At 37.0% G+C, this 19,630-nt stretch overlaps 1 protein-coding gene across 15 annotated transcripts in view; it reads left to right on the forward strand.

The window, feature by feature from the left end:
- Strbp (spermatid perinuclear RNA binding protein) overlaps positions 1-19,630 on the forward strand; it is a 184,496-nt gene that overhangs the window by 38,492 nt on the left and 126,374 nt on the right. Inside the window, exon 1 of one of the 15 annotated variants that reach the window (XM_021262115.2) lies at positions 1,405-1,582. The exons of the other annotated variants lie outside the window; for them this stretch is intronic. The gene's annotated coding sequence lies outside the window, so the exon portion shown is untranslated. Of the gene's footprint in view, positions 1-1,404; positions 1,583-19,630 lie in introns of those variants that run through there. 15 annotated transcript variants of the gene reach the window in all.

Here is a 19,630-nt window from a genome sequence, read left to right on the forward strand (position 1 = left end):
ATTCCTGTCTTGTCTGTGCCTTTAGAAAATCTCCTTATCCTTCAAATCATGAGAAATTGAATTAGAGCCCGAGTTTTAATCTGCTGCTTATTGTATAATGACTTTTAGCAAAATTTTTGACCACTCAGGAGTCTTGTTTTAATTACTGTTACTACTTTATTTTATTTTTTAATTTTTTAATTTTTATTTTTTTTGGTACCAGGGATCGAACTCTGGTCCTTGTGCTTGCAAGGCAGGCTGCAGAACCACTGAGCTAAATCCCCAGCCCAGTTACTGTTACTACTTTAGAGAGTATACATTGCTGTGGATATTTTGTTTTCCATTACTGGGGATTGAACCCAGGGCCTTGGGGATGCTAGCCAAGTGCTGTATTACTGAGCTACATTCCAACCCTTTAATTTTTATTTTTTTGGGGGGAGATATGGGCTCACTAAGTTACCTAGGCTGTACTTTGGTGAATTTTGACTTACTCAGCCATGTAACCTCCACCAGGATCAAGATATAGAATATTTCCATCAGTGCAAAATGTCCCTTTGGGTACCTTTGTAGCCAGCCACTTCTCATTCCTTCTTGCTCCTGGTATCCTCTTATCTGATATCATTTTTTTGCTTTTTCCAGAGTGTCACATATGTGGAATGACTGTGACTCATTTTGAGTTGAGTTTTCATTTAGCTGAATGGTTTTGCCATTTCATCCACGTTCTCAGATATATCAGGAGTAGATTTCTTTTGATTGTCCAGTGGTATTTCAGTTGTGGATTTGCTATAATTTATTCATTTACTCCTTGGTGGATTTTTTTTTCCTTGTTTTTAAAAAGTTTTGGACATTTTAAGTAAAGCTGCCATGAACATTTTTGTTTCTCTTGGATAAATACCTAAGTGTGCTATTGCTGAGCTTTCTATTGAATTTAACTTTATAAAAACTTGGCAATCTGGTTTTCGGAGCAGTGAGTGTTTTTTCTCATTTATCAAGTGGAATATTAGGGATCTTAGTTGCAAGCAACAGAAATTGGCTCTGACAAAGGAATTTATGAATGGGCTATTAGATGGCCCAGAGAATCTCTTGGAGAGTTGGAGTGACAGACTCTGAAGTTACATTTTCAGGGACCCTATTTGAGGCCTGGTCACTGGAGTTTGCACTGCCTACTCTGTAAGGTTATTTTAGGCACTGTAATAGAACTGCAATCTCTAGGAACTGGAGGAAGCTGCTGTGCTGCTGTCACTTAGCAGAAGGAGGAAGAGAGGGAAGTAAACTAGTATTGTATTTGCTAGATAGGAAGCATCTCGTATATTATAGATGCTGTGCAGAAATTATTTTAGTTAATTATTTTTATCTGGAGGTTGTGACATTCACATATAATTTCTTTAGGCAGTCCCACATCTGAACCGCCTTTCCTGTGAGTGGGGAGTCTCCAACCTTATGAGGCAGCACCTACCTCCACATAGTGATTCAGAAGCTAATGATTTAAAGAAACTGGGTCCTCAGAGAATCCATTCTGCTAAGTGACATAGCATGCCACCAGTGTCCCATAAACCTCCCTTGTGCCTTCCTCCTGGTCCTGGCACACTCTCCCCTCCACCAGGTAACTGCTTTCCTGATTTTCACTAGTTTTCAAGCTTTATATAATCAAAGCTGTATGTTAGTTTTGTGTGTATAATTTTACTTTTAACATTGTGAATTTCATCCATTTGTGTGCATCTGGAGTTTGTTGATATGTTGTTCCATTGTGGAACACTGTCCATTCTACTTTGATGGATATACAAATTGATTCCAGTTTTTGACTAATACAAGTAAGTACTGCTGTGAATATTTTTGCCTTTGATTTATCTATATAATTTTCTGTGGATATATAACATGGAGTGAAATTACTGGTTCATGAGTTATTGTGTATGTATAACTTTACGAGAGCCTGCCAAAAGAGTTTTCTACAGTCTTTCTGTTTCTTACTTGTACTAGCAGTATGTAGGAGTTCCAATTGATTGTATCTATCTTTTTACATCTTCCTGTGTGCTTTCATTAGGACTTTGTACTGCAAGATATTACTTGCATCTACTTAATCAGTTCTGAGTATTCATATAATTATCTCTTTGAGGTAAGAGCGTATCTGTAAGCTCAAATAATCTTTGCACTTTTTAGAAGAGAACTCTGTGGTCTGACTAGAATTAGAAGTTATGGAAACGATGGATGATAGAGTCGAAATAAGTCAGGTGGAATCTGATTTGATTCTGAAGACAATAGGTAGTCCTTTTCGGTTCCTGAATTAGGAGTCAATGAAAGCTTTCTGTAAGTGAGGAGTTATGTTTTTTGTGCTCAGCCCTTAGGAAACAGTTACTGAAAAAAGTTAGGGTCATGATGAAAGATTGGAGACAGATTAGACCAGGCCTGGGTTTGTCAGCTTTTTCATCACTTGGTTTTAGTTTCTTCATGAAATTGAGCTCCATTTTGTATCATTTGGAGCTAATATATAAAAATGGGTAGATTTAAAAAATCCTCCATTTTGTGTAGCACTACAAGGTTCAGAATTTTGAAACATAATTTATGAAAGAGGGAATTCAGCTTCTGCAGTATAAATCCATATAAAATTTTTATACTAACTGTTGTATCAAAGTGGCTTCTGACTCTTCTGTTCTTGTTCTACACCAGGAATTTTGCATCTGCCTGTGTCAGAAATAAAAAGTAAAGGGCCAGGGATTTAGCTCAGTGGTTCTGCTGCCTGCCTTGCCAGCACAACGACCTGAGTTCAATCCCCGGTACCAAAAAAAAAAAGAAAAAGTAAAACATTTATAAAATGGCATGAAGCTTTTGCCTCTGAAGCCTTATTTCACAAATACTGAATTGCTCTTGATAATTTTTATTAATAAAGTACATCAATACATGTAAATTAATACTAAAAATCAAGATTTTTAATGAAAAAAATAAAACCAAGAAGAAACAAACCTTAAGTTGGAATTCAGATATCTCTTGGAAATAAATGCACTTACTTGCTCTGTCCGCTGAAAGGGCAGAAGCAGTGACAGCAGCAGAGATGAGCATACGCAGTGCCCACATGTTGGGTTTTCACTATCATTTTCCTAAAAGGAGCCTTATGAGAAATGGCTGATTACAGGTGTGGGGCCAGAAAAGTGCTGAGTCTGGGAAAGGTCCATTGTCCTGAAAGATCCAGTCCCAAATGCCACAATACCAAATGTCGACATCCTTAATGGTGAAAATTCCTACAGTTTACAATCCTCAAAGATCACAATCTTGATTCTGGAAAAAATAATTTAAAACAATTATTTAAAAAATTATATATATAATTTTTTGTATTCTTTTATTGGTACATTGTAGGTATACAACACAATTACATTTCTCATTGGGAATTGTACCTTTATATAATGCATCTTGGTTCTTATTTTTTCCCCATTCCTAGCCCTCCCTTCACGCCCTCCACCCTTCCCTATTTACAAAGACTTTATTTCCATTTTTTCCATTTCTCATCATTTATATATATTTTTTTTTGAGGAAGTGTTTCACTCTGTAATTCAGGTTGGCTTTGAACTCAGTTGTAGCTCAGGTTGGCCTCAAACTCAAGGCAATCCTGCCTCAGCCTCACAAGTGCTGGTATTATAGGTGTGAACCACATTGCCCGGCTTAAAATATATTTATTTACATTTTTAAAAGAGAGTTGCTAGAGAAACAGAAAAACATGACAGAACACTGCATAGACCACTTTATACAGTAAAATAGGCAATAATATATTTTTGCAAGCATAGATACTACTGCCATGTTGTATACTAATGACAGTTGCATAGGTGTAATAGTTATGAGCAGTTAAACTGTTTTCATAAAGAAATGGATCAAACAGTAAAATATTTAAGCACATTATCACTGTGGTTAGTAATTGTGTACACCTAACTTTATAATGTGGTCATCTGAAATACTGTGAGAAAACTTTGTTTTTGATAGTATTAATCAAAAACTTCAGTAGGGAGCTCAGTGATAGAGAAGTTCCTGGGATGTGGAAGACCCTGTAGTTACCCAAAGAGCCCATATTTTAAGAACTTTTTTTTTTTACAAGTGGATATGCGATTTATTAAGGAAGTTTCAATGTTTTATGTTATGTTAATGCTTGCACACAAAATCAACTTCATGATAATGCACTTTGAAGGAGTCAGATTCGCAAAAAATACATAAAATGAATTCAAATTTTCTAAAAGTTTTTACATAATTTATACCATGAGTATTGAAAATGATGCAAAGATGAAATAGCGAATTAAAAAAAATAACGCTGACAATTTAAAATAGTGAGCAGCAAAAATTTAAAAAAGTTAAAGAGAAAAAACTAAACAAATTGATAAGAAAAGTATTACAGGAGCAGATTATGGGCAATTGCATTGAGGTAGTCTGAGAACTGGCTGATTGTCACCATCAGCTATGTTTTGAAATCTTGCACTATGCTGAATAATTGCCTTTTTTCTTGGAATATATTCACATTTATTGTGTGATACTGCTTTTGTGTGTGTGTGTGTGTGTGTGTGTGTGTGTGTGTATGTATGCATGTGTATGTGATGCTTCTCTCTTTGGAATTCTGTGATTTGTTACATACCAATATATGCTTATGCATCCTCTGTTAAAAATTTCCCCATCTAGGGGCCGGGGATTTAGCTCAGTGGTTTTGCTGGCTGCTGCGCAAGTGCAAGGACTTGAGTTCGATCCCAGGTACCAAAAAAAAAAAAAAAATTTCCCCATCTCTGTGCCACGAGCCTGTGTTTTGGTCATGGGGAAATCCATTCTGTGTGTACATATATATTGGCTGTAGATTTGGTAGAAGCAATATTGGTGTCTGAACAACACCGTTACTGTTTGTACATTTTTTTTTTTCTTGGTACTGGGGATCAAACTCGGGTCCTTGTGGTTTCGAGGCAGGCGGTGGAACCACTGAGCTAAATCCCCGGCCCAACAACACTGTTACTGAAGTGTCTTATTCTCCAGTGTGCACAACTATTTTTATACTAGTCAGTAATCTTCTGCAGGCAAATGCAGCTTTAGTTCATTAAAAACCTCTGGGATTTAATCAGCCAGAAGGAATGTCAGTGTAGACAAATAATGCATTCTTCCCCCACCCTGTGCCGGGGATCAAACTCATCAAACTCGGGTCCTTGTGGTTTCGAGGCAGGTGGCAGAACCACTGAGCTAAATTCCCGGCCCAAATAATGCATTTTTAACTGAAGTTTTCCTCATTGCCATATTGCATGCTCAAGCCCATTCCCAGAATCTGGCTTTCTCTCCCTCTGATTTAGCCTTTTTAAACTATGAGGATTTTGGCTTTTAGGATTTTGGCTTTTAGGATTTCAACGTTTGAGATTTTAGTATCTGGGGATTGTGATTTTTGGGATTTTAAATTTTAGAGATTTTGCTCTTTCAAGATTTCAGCATTCAGGATTATGGCATTTGGGATTATGGCTTTCAAGATTGTGTCTTTCCAGATTATGCTCAGCAACAGCCTGGATCATCTGATTTTGAAAAGCAGGGGAGTGCTATGTGCAGTGGCAATTCCTGTAATCTCAATTGCTCAAGCTAAAATGGGGATGCAAGGTCTAGGCCAGTCTGGGCAACCTAATGAAGCTTTGTTTTAAAATAAAAAATTAGCTGGTTGTGGTGGCGCACGCAAGGCCTGTAATCCCAGCACTCGCCTGTAATCCCAGCACTCGGGAGGCTGAGGCAGGAGGATCACTGTGAGTTCGAGCCCAGCCTGAACTACAAAAGGAGACCCTGCCTCAGAAAACAAAACAAAAAACAAAAACTAACATGTGAACAACACACCTCACTCTTAAAGGCTACCACTGGCCAAATTTGAGACAACTTAAGCATCACAGAGAATGGTAATAGTAAGCCTTGAACAACAAACCATAGAGAGCTAGAGAAGGGAAGAAGGAAATAAGGAAGAAAAGCAGAGCTCATCTTTGCTGAATGGGGAGATGTATTACATATAAAAGGAGTAATGTAATTAGAAAAATCACCTTTTTGCACACTCACATGTAATTTAGTTCAATAATTTAAACAGGATCGTTAGTGGATGCTAAAACTGTCCGGTTATTGGAAAACAAGACAGTCACAGAGTTTTAAAGAGTCATGTCACAGTTTACTTGCAGAATGGAAAATAGTTTTACATTATAGAGTTCTGACATTGACATTTACAATTAAATTTAGCATCAACAATCTATGCAGCAAGAACTACAGTACATCACTCCTGGTTACATCATTGTCAGAAATAAGGAAACAACGAGAGGAATCAGAATGTGGGCACTTGATAGTACAGTTGGCCTGGATTCTTTAAAAAAGTCACTGACATGAAAAACAAAAGCAAAGATGAAGAAACCGTTCTAGTTTAAAAGAGACTGATGGGGCAAAGAGAAAAGGAATTTGTGTGAACCTTGATTGGATCTTTCATTTTAACAGAAAATTTAAAAGTTTTTAGAGAAAGTTGAATATAACCTGTGTTTTAGATACTGTTGAATTGTTAGTTTTCCTATGTGTGATAATGCTATTGTGGTTAGAGGAGGAGTGGTATTAGTGATTAGTGGTGAAGTCAAGGTATCTGAAACTTTTCAAGTGGTTCCTCAAAAAACAGAGCAGATATGGAAAAATGGTAACTGTTGGTGAAGCTAAGTGAAGGATGTACTGCTGTTAACTGCAATATTCTTTAAACTTTTTCGAAGGAATTTAAAGTTTGAAAATAAAAGGTCGATTTTCAGCAATTCATTAGTAATATGAAAATCTGAAGAGCATCTAATTCTCTGATTTTACATCTGGGGAAAGAGGCCCATAGAGCTGAAAACTTGTTGCACCCAGATGGTTACTGAGAGGGCAGTTTTTCTGGAAGTAGTTCTGTTTTCATTCATTCCCAGAGTTATCTGTATTGGGTATAGAATTCTCAGTTGGCCTTTATTTTCTTTAAGCACATTGAAGATTCTGTTTCTCTATTTTCTGGCTTTCATTATTCATAATGAGAGTTGTTGGTCTATCCTTACTTTGAACATAATTTATGTTTTTCTTATTTAAATTTTATAACAACCCTATGAGATGTAAGTTTTTTGTTTGTACACACGAGAATGGAAATTTAGGATTACTTGCCATTGTCAAGTAGTTTAAAATCCAGGTTTGTGAGATATCAAAACCTTTATTTTCTTCACTTTGTCTTACTAATTCTTACTAAATAAAAACCCCTCTTCACCTATGTAATAGTATTTACTCAGCTTTTATATGTATAAAGTGAGATGATAATAGATTTTGTGGTAGAGACTGAGGTGGATACTAGATTTTCAGACAATCTTAGCCCTCAATTTACAGTTTGGAGAAAAGCATGTTAAAACATTTAAGTTGAAACAAAAGGTAGTAAGTGATTAAGAGTTAAAATGGTGATAGCTTTTGGTAGTACTAAAAGAGTTTATGCAAAAAGAATTTCATGATTGGCCAGAGAACATCTTGCAAAGGAGGTGGAAATTTTTTTTTTTTTTTTTTTTTGTACTGGGGATCGACCTCAGGTTCTTGTGCTTGAGCAGCAGGCGGCAAAACCACTGAGCTAAATCCCCAGCCCTGGAACTTCGTTTTTAACCCAGGTGGAATTTGGGGTCAAAATTTAGAAGTTGCTTTAGTTAACAGTAAATCTCAAGAAGAGAGGCATGGAGAGCTGGATTGGGTAGAGATGGATTTGTGGGTTGGCAACAAGGTTTACTTGGGTATAGCTAAAATTTGTAAATATTGTTCCTTTTTTTTTTCTGGTACTGAGGATTGAACTCAGGACCTTGCGCTTGGGAGGCAGGCTTGGTGCCACTGAGCTAAATCCCCAGCCCCTGTAAATATTGTTGAAGTTAAGATTGTGTGTGAGGTGGTGCTTTGTTAAGGAGAACCATGAGTTTCTGTTCTTTATAATTTTAAGGAATAGGGAGCCCTTGAGTTGTTTGGCATGTGGAGTGGTGCAATGATTATGTAAAGGGCAATAGCTTGGCTTGACTTAATATTTCAACCAAAATTTCAACTATGCCTTTGTCACTTTCTCACTTACACTATGGATAATTTAGTTAAGTTTTCAAAGCCTCATTTTTTTCATCTGTGTATTGGAAATAATAGTACTCACCTCATAGGGTTTTTTGTGAGGGTTAAATGAAATAATATATATAATGTATTTAGAATAGTGCCTGAAACACATAGTAAGCCCTATTTAAGTGTTAAGCATAATCGTTACTATCACTGTTATTATTAAAGTTGGTATTCACCCCAATGCCTGGCAATGGGTAATCACAATTCTAGTCATCAGTAGTTATTTGTGTGTGTGTGTGTGTGTGTGTGTGTATGTATGTATGTATGTGTAATTATTATTATTAGCCAGATTAGATTTTTATATTCATGGGCATAACAGAATGTAAAACCTTTATAACTATATATAAGTAACTATTTCACATGGCTTTGTTATTACATATCTTATATCATTACTAGTTCACTCTTTAGTTAATTCATTTTATCGATAAAACTAATAGTGAAGAAAACACTGTGTTAAGAAAAGTTAAAAAAAGATCACAAAAAGAGATGGAAGAAATTCCAGTTAGTTGAATCTGTGATGTAATAGTGTATCACAGAAGGAAGCTCTAAAGATGCCATAAGAAAAATACAGGAAATGTAGTTGCTGAATTTAGAAATGTTATCTATGGACAGTGTTTAATTTGGTTTCTTTAGGAAATTATGTACAACCTGAAGATGCTAACTAAACTTCCTCTGTAAGTATGAAAATAAGAAACTATGTTCTGTGCTAAAATTTTTTTCCAGGGGAATCAGGACCGACAGGAAAGAAATGCATTTAATTGAAAGCTCATTAATCTTTAAGGATTTGAAAAGCAAACATACGGCAGAGAAGCCAGTGTGGATTTGCAACATGAAAATGCCACAGTTGGAAAGCTGAGGCAGGAGAATTGCCAAGTTCAAGCCCAGCCTAAGCAGCCTAGTGAGACTTTGTCTCAAAATAGAAGAAGGCCTGGGGAATGTAGCTCAGTGTGAAGGTCCTGGCTTCAGTCCCCCTAGTACTGGAGGGAGGGGGGCTGAGGGGCAGAGAGAGCCGGCATTGTCTTCAGATATTGTCACTGAAGGACAATGGGAAATCATTTATGAATAGATGCTGCTTATATATTTCTTTTGATGATATTAGAAGAGTTTAGCATTAAGTCAAATGGCTTTAATTTTGTTTTGTCCTTTTTTTTGAGATAGGGCCTCACTACCAAGTTCAGTTCAGGCTGGTCTTTAACTCATTATATAGTTCAGGCTGGCCTTGACTCACTGTGATCCTTTTTCTTCAGCTTCCTGAGGGCGGGGATTATAGGCCACCATGCTCAGCTGTTTTTGGCTTTTTTGAGACAGGGTCTTGCTTCGTAGTTCAGGTTGTTCTCCAACTCACAATGATCCTCCTGCCTCAGCCTCTTGAGTACTGGGATTACAGGCATGTGCCCCATGAATGACTTTTAAAAAATTTTTTCGAAGTCAAATGCCTTTAGGGAAAAATAACTGAACTAGCAGCTAATTGTAATTTTAAGTGAATTTGAAGTTTGTTTGATGACTTTATTTTGAATTGTGTAGAGTAGAATGATTTCATTAGAGAACTTTTCAGTGGACATGCTATAAGTACAGAGGAACTAAACACATCATGCTGTTTTTCAGATTTTTTATTATGATGATGATGATGTTTTTCTGGGCTAGGGTCTCACCATGTAGTCCAGGCTGGTCTTGAACTCATTGTGTAGCCCAGGCTGGCCTCAAACTCACAGGAGTCCTCCTGTCTCAGCTGCTGGAGTGTTGGGGCACAGATGTGTGCCACCATGCCTGGCTTAAGATTGTATTTAGATCTTGTGTGGTCTAGTTAATAATGATCTGATCCTTGTTTTTTTTTTGAATCCTTCTTGTTTTAATAGGCAGTTTTAACAGAAGAATTTCTTTAAATGCTGTCTCATTTTTCCTATTTGTCTTACAAATTGACAAGGGAGTATCTTTGAATATGGCCTGTTATTTTGCTTTCCTAACCTTTAACCACCCTGTTAACAGATGGGTCTGTCTATCCCATTATTTTGAATTTGAATAGCTTTCTTTTGAAAAAGCCTAACTAATACCAGTGAAAATATTCCCTTAAGGTTGTATAACTCTCATTATGACTTTGATTCTTTTTTTTTTTTTTGGTACCTGGGATCTAACTCAGGACCTTGTGCTTGCAAGGCAGGCGCCGGAACCACTGAGCTAAATCCCCGGCTTGACATTGATTCTTGAAACTACTTTTATCTTTTGGGTTGAATTTGTATTTATAAATGATAGTAAATAGAAAGCCTCACTTTATGTTTAAGTTAGTGGATGACTGTCAAGAAGACACCTTAGGCTGGGGATTTAGCTCAGTGCTTCCGCCACCTGCCTCACAAGTGCAAGGACCCAAGTTTGATTCCAGGTACCATAAAAAAAAAGACACCTTAGCTCAATTTTTAATTGATTCGTAAAACTATGAGACAGATAAAGGTATCTTTATTTGGGGTCACTTTAGTATAGAGGACTGTACTAAGAAATTTGTTGACTTGTAACAAATACGGGGTCAAATTGTGAATTTGCCCCTGTGTACCTTTGGACAAGTTATTTAATCATCTGTTCCTAAACAGGAATCTTTTGTTCCTAAATCCTTAAAGTGGACACAGATCATGTGATATTTACCTCATAGTGTTGATAATGTAAATACTAAATTACATGATTAATATAAAGTGTCTTGTACATTCCGTGAAACGGGTGATCAAAAACAAAAACTACTTGTCATTGTGAACATTTGTTCATGACATGGTGGCAGTGTTTGTTGTTTACATGAACACTTCCCTTTGATGTATTATCTGGGAATAATGAACCTTTAGAATGTGATCAGGATCTCAGTGGAAGGCTCTTAGAGCCTTGAATGTGCTTCCTGGAGACTAGAAGGTGGTAAGCACAGCAGCTATGTTCATCGGACATCACATAGACCTAGCAAGAGAGCCCTTGTGGTAAGACTGTTGTAAGTTACAAGTCTAGCTGTACTCCTGCTGTAGAGAATGATGTGGAGATGTGGATTTGTGCATGTTACCCACCAGAAGTATTGCAAGTTAATTTGAGTCATCAGTCATTTATTTGAGAGCCTACTCTCTAGGTACTAGCAGTACAGCAGAGAACAAAACATAGTATCCCTCTCAACGAACATGTAGTTACAAAGCTGGTAAGTGGTATAAGACAGACCAAACTAATTCAGTGGGAACATGTAAAAGGGCTACTTAATTCAGTGCAGCTTACGCAAAGAGGAAGAGGTATGGAGGTCAAGATCAGGGGATGCTTCCTGAGTGCAAGGTAAAGGTACATAGTTTTAGAGGTTAAGGATAGTAGTTTGAAAAATTTAATTCCATTTTACTTCTTCAAGCAGATATTTTACTGAGTAAGTATGGGTGAAGCTGTTTTCCAGCAGAGGAGTGAGAAGTAAGATTTATGAGTTGGGGATTGGGAGTAGAGCTGACTTTGTACTTTTGAAAGACAAGAGTCTGAAATCTTAATTGGGAGACCGAGAGCTCTCTTGGTCATAGAGTTTGAGAACATCACCAGTGTTGTATAGTGGACCCTCGATACAACTGGCTTGACATACAAACAACTTGGGTTACAATTGCAGTTTTAGTTTTAACTTACACCAAAGTCTTGAGTTACAACCTGAATGCCAGCTGCTTATGCTTCCAGATGGTCTCAGATATGGATTTTACCCTTAAAGAGTTCTGGAAGGAACATTACAACATCCTTTTCTTTTTTTTTTTTTTTTTTGGTACTGGGGATCGAACTCGGGACCTTGCGCTTGCAAGGTAGGCGGTGGAACCACTGAGCTAAATCCCTGGCCCTACAACATCCTTTTCTGTGTGGGGTTAATTGAGAAATCTGAGAAATGTCTCTCTCAGGACTTTGAGATCTGCCTGTATACAGGAGAGAGACTTTGAAGGCTGTGTAGAGGAGCCCGAGCCTTCAATTGACCAACTTGAGTTACAGCCAGCCCTTGAGAATGAATTGAATTCGTAAGTCAAGGGTCCACTGTACTTACTGAATTTTTGTAATTTGAGCAATAAATATTTTTTTGACTGACTAAATAGTAAATGAGCCTGGCATGGTTCAGGTTCTTACCTTGGCTACAATCATTAAAAATTAAGACATTGGAGACTGTAATGATTACATGAGCTGCGCTGATAGTGCTTGCTTTAGCTCTTGGAATCAGGCAGGAGATTTAATAACATAGGTTGTTTAAACATGAACTCATTTCTTCATTTCTTCACTGTGTCATTCACTAGCACCATGGTTTTGGGCAAACTACTTAATCTTTCCATTAAGCGCTTTAAAGACGTTCTTGCCTAGCTTTAAAACAACTCTGAAATAGTGTGTTGTTTCTCAGGGATGAAGAACCTGAGACTTAGAGAAATTAAGTGCTTGCTCAAGACCTAATCTAGGAACAAGGTCACTGAGTATTAATGAGGGAGGGCAAAGAACATGGGCTGAGATGTGGACACCAGAAACCATAATGGAGAGTAATCTGTATTCCTAGAGTCTCAAGTAATGTTTTTTTTTTTTTGGTACCAGGAATTGAACTCGGGACCTTGTGCTTGCAAGGCAGGAGTCAGCACCACTGAGCTAAATTCCTGGCCCAGTAATGTTTTTTTTTTAAAACTAGCCAGAAAGGTGAGTTGTGGTGCCCCATGCCTGTAATCTCAGCACTGGAACTCAGGAGGCTGAGGCAGAAGCATTACTGTGAGTTCGAGGCCAAGCCTGGACTACATAGCGAGACCCTGTCTCAAAAAAAAAACAAAACTAGCCAGGATTTTATATACATTGTACAATATATACTTTACTTATATATGGGTATTTATATGTACATATCCATGTGTGTATATGTGTCCAAAATCATAAAGTTAGGTACTCATTTGTTCATTCATGCCTGTGTGTATATAATATATAGGTACAAGTGTCAATAGAGGGAAAAATCAAACAGTGCTCTGAGAATGAAGAAGAGGGAGAATTGGTTCCACACTTGAGATTGGAATCAGGGAAGGTTTTCTGGAGAGAGCTGGCATTTGAACTGGCTCTCAAGAGATAGGTGGATTTTTTGGACAGAGATTTATGGCATATGAAGCGGTGCAGCTCTGTGACAGGTGGTCTGGTTCTAGTCCTGCTTCTGCTGTGGGCTAGCTGCTTGATCTCAGATAATTGCTTTATCCCTCTAAACTATTGTTCCATTGTACACATGACATAATCGTAGCTTCTATAGAGGACTTGAGTATTAAATAAGTAACGCATGCAAAATGTTTAGCTGAGTACATTGCCTTTATTACTATGAGGGATTGGTGGGTAGGCCTTTAGAGGCCAAGGGAATTTAGTCTGCTCCTGTCTTTTTTTTTTTTTTTTTTTTGGTACCAGGGATCAAACTCAGGTCTTTCCGCCCGCAAGGCAGGCTCTGGAACCACTGAGCTAAATCCCCAGCCCAGTCTGCTCCTGCCTTAATAAAACTATCAAATTCTGATGAATGAACCTAGTGGTTGTACTTTTCCACTTACCAGTTACACCCTCTAAATAACTGAGATTTAGTCAAGATTCTTCTTGAATTGCAGAATTTGTTGCAGACTGAAAACACCAGTCACAAGCTCATGGTTGCTGTCCCTTGAGTTCAGACATTGGTGAGGTCAGAAGGGTAATCTTGCCTGTTTATGTAAGACTTTGTTCTTTTCAAACTACTTCCATGAATGTTAATCCTTTGATCATAGAGTAGCCTTGAGGGGCATGATAGGCAGGAGGTATTATTTTTTCAGGAAGCAATAATTCACAAGGCCAGGGGAAAGGCCTTGACGGCTGTGAGTGACAGCCTGGTCTCCTGACTTAAATTTTGTTTCTTTTTTTGTTACCAGGGATTGAACTCGGGACCTTTTGCTTTTGAGGCAGGTGGAGGCACCACTGAGCTAAACCCCCCGGCCCTTAAATTCTGTTTTTACCTTTTAGTTTTTTTGTGATTGGAAGTTTGGTCAGGAGACCTGAATATGTATTTAATCCCTGCCATGTACTAGTTGCATGAGTGTATTAGTGTTACTGAATTTATAAGTGTGTCTTTCCATTTGTTGAATGCTGAGATTACTGTGAACCACACAGGATTGTTTGTGATGATGAATTTATTTTGTATGATTCTTTATAAGAACTAGTTTATCTACTGATATGTGGGAATGTTTAAGACTCAAATTTATTTACTAATTACATTTTTGCTTGTCTGGTGACAATGTAGGTAGGAACTGTTTCTATTTCAGATTATCTTTAATATTTTTATTTTTTATTTTTGGTACGAGGGATCGAACTCGGGTCCTTGTGCTTGCACAGCAGGCAGTACCTTTAATATTCTTATACTGCTTATTTAGGGATCCTTTTTTTTTGAGACAGGGTCTCACTTTGTAATTTAGGTTAGTGTTGAACTCACTGTGTAGCCCAAACTAGCCTCACACTCACCGTGTTCTTCTCGCCTGAGCCTCCTGAGTGCTGGGATGACAGCCTGGGCGGGAATAATACCCCTGATAGTGATGTGAAGGATCTATTTTAGGAAAGCCAAGAAGATCTTATAGTGTTTGGCAGTGAATAATAACACTTAACTGAATGCATTTTTCACATTACTGTGGCATTGTTTGTTCTTTCCCTGTGTGTCTGTCTTTCTGTCTCTCTTTTGGTTCAGTAATATCCAAATGGCTGGACAATTTAAAGCCTTGTGGCTAGTAAACACATTAGTGTGGCTAGTAAACCGTTAGAGGTTTGAGGTTTGTTTCACACTAGAAATTCAGACAATGGGACCCTTTTTGCATATGAAAATTATTTATTATGAGTGTTTATCAATTACATATAGTGTTTTCCTAATAAACCTCTGTAAGAGGTAAGTGAATATAAAGTATTATAAATGCCATCTTAATAGGAAATTATAAGATAGAGTAATTGAAACTTATTAGACTAAGTTCTTTTTATATAAAATTTATATAATTCTCTTAAAGTGCTACATAAGTGTATTTATTGATTGGCTGGGTTGTAATACAAATCTTTTTTTTTTTTTTTTTTTGGTACCAGAGATCGAACTCAGGTCCTTGCACTTGTGCAGCAGGTGGCAAAACCACTGAACTGAATCCCCGGCCCATGTAATACAAATCTTAATTTAAAATTTTCTAATATGAACAGAAAATATGTACTAAGAATTTTTGCTTTTGTTCTACCACTGAACTATAAAGGGTGATCAAAATAGTACATGTTAAACCTATTTATTAGAGTAAAAGATACATTGCCATTAATCCCCCTCACTTTGGATACACTTACCCCATCATTCATGCATTCTGGGAGGCTGAGGCATGAAGATGGCAAGTTTGTGCCCAGCCTGGGCACTTAGCAAGACTATGTCTCAAACGAAAAGAAAAGAAAAAAGAGAAGAAAAGAGGAGAACAGTGCTGGGAATGTAGCTCGTTGCAAAGGCCCTGGGTTCAATTCCCAGTATCACCACCACCAGAAGAAACAGTTTTGTTGACTTCTGCCCCAGAGTATGGCCTACTCTATGTGCAAGAAAGTTAGTTTAAATTTTCCTTCTCTGTAACCAATTCCTAACAAACTTGAGGGAAGCTAGAACTGGAGGTGAATTCTGTTAGGTTAGAGGAACTTGGAAAATCTTGTGGGTTTTCAGTGGATCTTTGCTTAGAAAAGCATTACTGGACTTTATGCTTAAAATTAGAATGTCTCCTGTTGGTGCTTTGAAACTTTCATAACAGCGACGATGACTTATCTTGCATCTTCTAGTACTTTGAGTGTCTTTAGTAACTCCTCTAGATATGTTGGGATATGTCTCATCTCACTTTAAAAAAAGTCTTTTTAAAAAAAAATTTCCAGTAACGGGGATCAAACTCAGGACCTTGGGCTTGCGAGGCAGGCAAGGTGCAACTGAGCTAAATCCCCAGCCCTAAAAGTCTCTTTTGTTACTTTTTGTTTTGTTTTTGGTACCGGGGATTGAACGCGGGTCCTTGCGCAGCAGGCGGTGAAACCACTGAGCTAAATCCCCAGGCCCTTTAAAAGTTTCTTTTGATGGAGAAACTTTTTTCTATCTTCTACCCAGTATCAGTATTTAGTTTACATTCAACAGTTATTTTTTGCTGGTATCTGTATAAGGTCAAACCTAATTTCCTGCTTAAGAGGACCAAATTCCTTTTGTTTATAAATAGGTTACACATGTGTGTAATTTTAAATATTATGAAAGTATAAATTGTTTTAACGTGTTTGTGATGGGGTCGTAATTCGTATGTCTTGCTGCTAGGTGGCTCTGATTTGAATTTGATCATTCCCGCTGGCTTGAATCACCGGTGGGTATGTGTCTGACTGTCCATCAGGTGGCTTGCACTACTTCTCAGGGGGGTCTTTTATTACAGTAATGCAAAGAAAGGTGTTGATTTAACAGATCAGATGTCATATCATAGTTCTTCAAGGAAAATATTAAAATGGTATAAAAAATTATATGGCTAATTTGTGGTACAGCAGTTCTAAATGCATTTTATATACACCAGCAATGGGGTACTTGTAAGCTTTCCACATTAAAATTTAAGAATTTCTTATTGATAAATAAATTTATACATTTTTAATTTAATGAAATAAATTTGATTATTGTAATTTAAAAATTGGTGTGAATAGTATTAATATTTATATTTGGGCAGTAATCAGATTCAAACAATTAGCTAGATTTGGTCCATTTGTAGACCTTTTATTTTATTAGTAAAAAGACCAATAAAATGATTTGTATCACCAGTAGTACAAGCCACAAGTCATGCCTGTACCACAAGTGGTTCAAGGTGGTGGTGGGATGTGTTAAAGGATATAGACAAAGTAAAATATGGTAAATAACTGTATACTCAGCACACATAGCTTTTCTACAGCCTCACATTTTGGCAAGCCTGCTTCCAATTTATTTTCTTAAGATACAGGGGCTCATACATGTACCATGTATGTATTCTCCCTGATCTTGTTCTTTCCCAGAGATAACTATTCTCCTGACTTTTTTCACCTTGAATGTTTTCATGCTAAAAGTATATTTCTTTTCATAAATTATATGTGGTGTTTTATGGATTTTTAAACTTAGATAAGATATTCTTTTGTATATATTGTACAACTAGATTTTTTCCCCTAGCATTGATTTTTAGTTTAAACATGAAATGAGTCATTGTCATTCATAAACTTCTCAGCTTGTTTTCTCTTGTTGATGGACATTAGGGTTTCCAGTATTTTGTGATTATAAATAGTGCTACAGTGAACATTGGTGTTGTCCGACTCAATGAGTGTCTGTGTCGCAGTTTTTCCAGATGCTGTATCAGAAGATTCATATCTTTTTTTTTTCTTTTAAAAGGATTACTGGGAGTTAAACCCAGGGCCTTTGGACTGAGCCACTCTTCTCCCGCTCTATTGTAAAATTTTAAATTTTGAGACAAGATCTTGCTGAGTTGCCCAGATTGAGCCAGAACTTGGGATCTTCTTGCCTCAGCCTCCCAGAGTGCTGTTATTATTACAGGTGTGCACCACCACATCTTTTTTTTTTGGTACTGGGGATCAAACTCAGGACCTTGTGCTTGCCAGGCAGGCGCAGCACCAACTGAGCTACATCCCTGGCCTGACCACCACATCTTGATTAAAGATTATTTGTTATTACAAAATTGCTCAAGGTGTTTTAAAATCTTTTTTACATTTCGCTTCCTTTGCTTTTATGCGTTGCAGCACCAACTGAGCTACATCCCTGGCCTGACCACCACATCTTGATTAAAGATTATTGGTTATTACAAAATTGCTCAAGGTGTTTTAAAATCTTTTTTACATTTTGCTTCCTTTGCTTTTATGCACTGAGACATGATGGGCTCTCTAAAGCAGGTATATTGTGTCTAAGGAAAATAGGACATGTGAAAAATCTTAACTTTCCTAGAGATCAAGTCACAATTTGTTTAGATTCTTGATAAATTTGTTCCTGTGTATACCCCAGTCAAACCCAGGGCCTTGTGCATGCAAAGTACATGCTCTACCACTGCTATACTCCCCACTCCAAAGCCTTCTTGTGGAATTGTTCAGATGTACACAAGTAGAGAGAATGCCAGTGAACCATAAAGACTCTCTCCTTATCCATTTTCAGTACTTAGAACATATGGCCAATAGGTTTTATGCTTAACTCCCCCCCATCTAGATTATTTTAAAGAAAATCTGAGATTTTTCCTGTAAATTCACCTGTAAATGCTTTGGCATATATCTCTAAAAGGTATGAACACCACCCACGAACCCACACAGTACCTTTATCACATTCTAGAAGTGATTTCAAAATGCTACCCAGGTAGTTCAGATTCATATTTCTTTAATTGCCTGGGTTTTAAAAAAGTATATTTACAATATTTTAAAAATGATTACATTGTAAGAACATGTACTTTTAAGGAGTACATTTAATCTAATATGAAATGCTCTTGTAGATTTCTTATATCATAAATGCATAGTTAACCAGATAGCACCTAAAAAGTTAATCTAGGTGTAGTCTGACCCTTTTATTTTGTAAATGAAGGAATTGAGGCTCAAAGGTGTTGAGGTTTGTTCAGAATTGACCAGGTCATTAGCAGAGCTGGAACTAGAATGGAAATCTTCTGATCCTAAATCCATTGCTACCTTGATTACATCATACAGTGTGGCCAACCTCATATTTTTTTATCCATTATCTCTACCAGTTTTCTTAGTCTAGCGTTTAAGTATTTTTTTTTCCAGTGGCTTTTCTTAAATATCATTGGTACTAATCTTGTGATTTACATCAGGGTTTATTTTAAAAGGAGTTTGTGAAAGGGTTGAATTATAATTTCAACACTTGAGCCAAGGATATTGAACTGTTCTCAAAAGCTATTTGTCCTTTCTGACCTAGATACACAGTTTCCAACTGGCAGACAGTGCCAAAAAGAGGAGAATGAGTGTTGGCAAGAGTCTGAAAATTAAATTATATTACCAAGTGCTCTAATAATATTAAAAAATTTTTTTAGTACTTTTGTGTGATACAAGAAAAATATCATGTATTGACAGTGCTTGGTGAATCTGTCCTTTTTTTCTGAGGGGAACAGGCCAAATTATTTTGCCAACATGAAAATAAAATGACTTCAATTTTTAAAAATCTGTAATTTTTAACACTACTGGTTCACATTCTGAGGTCATTTTGTAAACCTGATTTAGAGAAATATTCCCATTCAGTCTGTCTCCAAATACGGTTTCTTTGCCATGCTCTGTCCTGCAGAATGGCAACAGAAGGTCTTTTGAGAATCCGTGACACTGTTTGAAGCTTATTTATCAAGGTGCTGGTTTACTTTTCAGTGTTAAGTGTGCTGCAGTGGGTACAGGACGAAAGAATACTTGAAATTTTAACTGTTTCTTGGCATATTGCCTCTTTTTCCCTTTGGTCAGAATTGTCACTAGATCTGTGAATTCTAAAGATAGTCTGATGACCTCTATCTCAGCCTTTTAGTGAGAAGAAAATAAATAGCTATTGCAGTGTGTATAGTTTTGGTGCTATTCTGTTAGATCCTGG

Source organism: Heterocephalus glaber, unplaced genomic scaffold (assembly GCF_053883595.1).
Source record: "Heterocephalus glaber isolate CG9 unplaced genomic scaffold, H.glaber_assembly_v1.0 deba00001479, whole genome shotgun sequence".
NCBI classification, from domain to species: Eukaryota; Metazoa; Chordata; class Mammalia; order Rodentia; family Bathyergidae; genus Heterocephalus; species Heterocephalus glaber.